This window comes from Bidens hawaiensis, unplaced genomic scaffold (assembly GCF_021521415.1).
Source record: "Bidens hawaiensis isolate Kalapana, Puna unplaced genomic scaffold, B.hawaiensis_p1.1 tig00007457_1, whole genome shotgun sequence".
Lineage (NCBI taxonomy): Eukaryota > Viridiplantae > Streptophyta > Magnoliopsida > Asterales > Asteraceae > Bidens > Bidens hawaiensis.
Window position 1 is genome coordinate 1,076,733 of NW_027491523.1, and position 5,898 is coordinate 1,082,630.

A 5,898-nucleotide genomic window follows, 5' to 3' on the forward strand; every position below is an offset into this window, starting at 1 on the left:
ATTTGGGATAGAAAGAAAGTGTATTATGCAATGTTCTGGATTCCCGAGGCATTGATGTCGACATACCCACGTAGCAACGGATCTTCAACCACTTTTGCTAATTGATGACGAGCTTGCACTCCCTCATTCTAATCACCTGTAATGTTGTCCTCGGGATGATAATAATAAATTCAAAGAGTAGAATTCTCATGAACTTGAACATTATCCATTGGTGACGTTTTCATCAGCCTCTTCATCATTCAAAGGTTGGGAAGATTCTCAAGTATGTATCTCATTATATTCATGAGATTAAACTAACGATTCTGAGGTAGAATATTCAAGTCGGCATCATGATATGTATCAGGTAACACTTCTGAAACTTCAGGTTGATCATGCACAGATGTAGACGAAGGAGTAAAAGAACATGGATAAGATAAAATTCTTGTTCCAGGTAAGCACGAACCCAGACTTCATTTTGTACATCAACTGAGAGAGAGAGAGAGAGAGAGAGAGAGAGTGAATCAAATAAACCATCATGATCAAACATCGAATCTGGTCCCTTGCCAACATGTGGTGTGGTGTACCTTTGACAATCAACGTGGTATCATTCTTCAACACACCCAGAGGAGAGATTAAAACCTGTTTCATAGGTGAGGCATACCTAAGAACAGTTGTTCAAAAATTCATAAATTGTTTTCTTAGATTTATCAACATGGAAACAGGGTTCAACGTGTAACAAGCGGTATTCACAGCCTCATTCCAGAATTGAACAATGAACTTAGAATATGCTTGCATGTTTCTAGCTGCTTCAATAATGTTCTTATTCTTCCTTTCAGCAACCTCGTTCTATTGTGGCACATAGGGAGTACTATATTAATGGTGATTATAACGTTGAATACAGAAAACTAAATTATATTGTTTTTGAATTCAGTTTCATTATCACATAGAATACGCCTCACTTTATGTTTGTAACTTGATTCGATCTTTGTGATCAGATTTTGCACCAGAACAATTGTTTGATCCTTGGCGCTCATAAAACCTCGAATAGTTTTTAGTGACCACTCAACAATATAAATCTCCCCCAACACTCGTTCGATTAACTGGACCAAACAAATCCATATGAAGACACTCCAAAGGAGTATTGATTGAGTTGATCTGTTTCAATGGATGAGATTTCTTCTTCTTTTTTTCCTTTCTTGCACGAGACACAATGATCGGTCATTTGAATTTTTTCAATGAAACACCATCCACCAAATCATTAGCAATTAAGTGATTCATCAAACTAATGTGAGTGTGACCACTTCTTTTGTGCCAAAAGATCATATCTTTCTCGGTTGCTTTTGAGACAAAACATGTAGCAGTTGAAGAAGATGTTGTAGTGGATGGCATATCAAGTACATAAATATCATTTGATCGAGGTGATCGCATGATAATCATCTCCTCAGGAATCACAAACCCATGCTTTATAATCACACATTCGTTGTCAATGAACAAAGTTGTATACTTTTTTTCACAAATCTGTGAAACACTCAACATATTATGATCAACTTTGTCACAATAATTCACTTTCTCAAATGTGATTGTCCTGTTGGACACTTCACCCTCTTTGGTTATAAGTTCACCTTGATTGCTCGCAAACAAAATACGACCTTGTTGAAAGTCTATAATGTTAGTTAGGAGATTGAGTTTGCTGGTGATATGATGAGAACAATGTAAGTGCATAATATATACTGCTTAGGTCTTGTAGGTCTTGTAGTATAAAGATAGCAGTGTAGAATGATACGTAATGTTGAACGTACAAAGATTATATGCTAGATAACATATACGGAGCATAGCATATGCGCCGTATATGATACACGTCGTATAAGCTAAAGTCTTGAAGCCTATAAATAGGTGACTTGAATTGCGTGCTTAATATACTTGGTCTAGAGAGTACATATTTTGTTGTCATATTCAAGTTGTAATTCACTACTGTTTATTGTTATAAAGAAGTTAAAGAGATATCATTTTGTTTTTCACCTTTTTTTATGGATTCCGCACATAGAATTTGCTAGTAGATATCATTCTAAAAGTTTGTTGACGTCAATTCTACGTTCCTACATGTTTCTACAAGTGGTATTAGAGCTTTGGTCTCAGTATCTACTTGGAAAACCACAATTCATCTCTTTTCTACCTACTTTTCATTACTTAAGAAGAATTACCCTTTCAAAACTTACCAAAAGTTCACAAAGTGTTATAATCTAAGTTTGAATCAGTTTCCCAAAGTTTTAGTCATCAAACCTTCAATTTCACACACAAATTTGCAAAAAATGTTCATTGTCATCTTTTACGGCGTATAATTTTGAGCATATAAGCTTACACACCGTATAACCTTCTGTATATCATCTTCGTATAAGCATCACTTATATACCATATAATACTTGATCTTAAATGTCGTATACCTTATAAGCCATGTATCTTGTACGGTGCAGACCTTATATGCTAATGTGTTAACTTTTCAAACTCGAAAGATGGAGAACTTAAATGCATATGTTGTGCAACCTGCAAATCTGATCCAGGTCTTAAATTTGGATAATGAAATGCTTACGTCAAATAAACCACCAGAGCTTCTTCGTATGGAAGATTATCCGTCATGGGCTGACAAATTTGTAACACAGGTTCAAGCACTCAACCTCGATACTTGGCTAGTAGTAGAAATGGAATACGTCACCCGGAAGAATGAAAATGGTATAGACTATCTTCTATCACAAGTACCAGAAGGTGACAGTCCTTTGTATTTACGTGAGAAGAAGATGTTGAATATACTGCAACAAGAAATAAAGGAATAGAGATTTTTCAGACGTTACAACATAGCGGGTCATTTTTTAATTTGGAATGCTTTGCTTAATAAAGATAATCAAATGGCCCTATTAAAGAAAGATTTTGACAGATTCATGATGGTCAAGTGTGAATCATTTGCTCAATTAATTGAGAGGTATTGCCTTCTTGTGATTGAGTTGAAGAGATTGGGAATCGAGAAGCCTGAGTATGAGTATATTGATAAGTTTGTTGATGATTTACTATAAGAGTGGGGGACATTTATCATGATTCAACAACAAAACCTTGTTGCTTTTGCTACATTGAACCTAGCCAAGTTTATTGAAAACTTGAAGCCCAAGATCTTGAGTTAACAAACATAAAATAAAAACTTCATCTGTGACAAAAGACACGGGACAATACTACAAAAGTTAACCATCTATGGCTGCTCAAAGTCTAAAGATTCAAACTGCTTTTAGTATTGACAATATTGGTGCTACATTTATGGGAAATCAACGCAGTTTTTCAATACATGTGACATTCGTGACAAAACGAGGTATACCATATTCACTACGTAGCGAGTAAACGATAAATCGGTTAATTCATAGTGCTTAAACGAGTAACCGACTGATACAGATTATGACCCATATGACCCGTAGAAAAAGGTTTCGTTTATTGATACGCTATAAGTTTAAAAGAAATTGTTAACATCAAAACGAGCATTGTAGCATCCGTTAAGCCGAAAAAGATTTATAAAACACTTATATGACATGTTCTAAGCAATCCGTGAAAATATTTTGGATTTTTACAACCTTTTAATATGTTTTTATTATTTTGCAAAAAAGAGTCGAAAAAACGTCTGTTTTCGCGCTGTTGTCGCATTCGAACTAATTTTTCTTGTGAAAAACCGATCCAGGACTAAACTTGGAACCGAGAACGAAATTCGGGAATGCAAAAAAGAAATTAAATGATAAAGTAGGGGCCTAGAAAACCCCTCCCTTCTTGCGGCCGCCCCTCACTACTCCCCACCAAAGATATTTTATGAAATCTCTTTGTATAAGATTCATATTTTTCTTAAACGTATAACTTAAGGACCAGATCTTCTTTAGCTGTTCTTCCAAACCTTAACCATAAACCATCATGTAAGTTTAATTTTCATGAACTTTTAGCCATGTTTTAACTAAGTTATAATCTTATAAATATGTTTTGATTAGTTTTAAACATGTTTAACTATCCAAATATCCTAAAAATTAACTAAAATCAAGTTTTGATGTAAACATGTTTACAAAGCATAATCATATAGATTTTTGGTCAAAAACGCGAATTAGAACATAAATATAACTTTTACGGTTTAAAAGTTCGGTTTGAAACCAAAACCGAAACCCTAGTTAAAAAGGCTGTTCCATGGATGATTTATGCTTGGTTTGATGTTATATGATATGTAGATACACTGAGTTTACAACCCAAGACCTGGAGAGTCGTTTAAACTATCGAAAATCACCGAAAACCGACAAGGTAATACCGGTTAACTCGTTAAGGGGCTGTTTGTGCTTAGATTATGACGTGCTTGTTTTTAGGTTATGTAGTTTTGCTGGATCATTAGGGATCACATAATTGAGTCCCTGTTCAAATCTGGTAATTTTTCGATAAACGGAGAATATTTGGTGAATTTATTATCATTTATTGGAGTTTATTCAGGAAAAATAGGTAAACTTTATGAAAAATTATGGAATTTGGTTTGGAACCTAGAAATGTTATGTGGAAAAATTTGAGAACATTTGGAGTTGTCTAAGTATTTTTTGTGCAATTGTGTTTTAATCGAGTTTTAATAGCCGAAAAACGCGCAAAAAGGCATGTTGGACAAAAAGTTAGAATCGGAAGATTTTTCAGGGGCTATGTGTTGATATTGAGACCACTTGGATAAATTATCGGATTTTTCGGATGTCGTTTGGTATAAACGGGCTATTTATTACTTAATTATAACACATTAAATGAATTTTTATAAATAGATAATTAATCATAAAATTTCTGAAAATATTTTTATAAAATTCTCCATATTTTAATCTATTTTTTTTCAAAAATTTTCATAATTTATATTTAAGTACATAATTAGTTATGATTAATCAAAGATTTAAACTATAATTGTTTTAACGAAACCGACAGTTTTGTGTTTAATGTACTGACTGGTATGTCAAAATGTCAAAAATGATCAAATATCATAGTTTTAGATGAATTTGATAAAAAACGAACTTTCTAAGAGAATGCCGGACAATTCGGGTGGATTATACGCGTTTTGTATAATCAAACCCGTGTGAAAACGGAAACAAACCCTGCGATCAAACCAGTTACCGAAACTTCAAAGTTCTTTCATAATTCAAATCATTTATTCAATCAATATATTTACTTAAGTTTGTATGAACTTACCTAATCCCGAAACATATAAACGATCAACTTGGCTAGGCTCGGAAAACGGTGAAACTGAGCCAAGTCTGATTTTGAACATTTCATAGTATACAACGTCACAATCTAAGGCTATGGTCATGTTCTGGGCCTAACAGCTATAACCAGACTAGCTATACAGCCCGATTTGGTTTAAACACTGGACTAGTATTAACAGTACAATACCGGTTATAGGATTCAAGCTGTAATCGAGGCATATTACCTACTGACGTGTATTACCCGCTTAAACTACGATAAGGTGAGTTTCATGACTCCACTTTCTAAACTGTTTTACGAACTGTTGGGGTGGAAAGCATGTTTACATATACTTATATACTTGAAAACGTGTGATGATGTGAATTATCTAAGTACTAACACTTGAAAGTCCCCACAAACACAAGTGATTAACTTCGTGCCGGTGACGTGTGGATAGTACTATTGGTTTGACAAACCCAACTGACATAGTCGGTGGGGTATGCCGGAACATGTTAACCTAGTTGCACATTGTCATTTATACTTATTACATTATACTATGTGGTGTTAGACATAGTACACATACTTGGGGCAAAGTGGCTGTTAAATGCCAACGGGAGTGCATGGGCAGGGGTGGCAATGTGTTTTAGCTCGTTTCGGTTTCACTTGTGGCTTAGTATAATACATCATACACATACATATATACATACG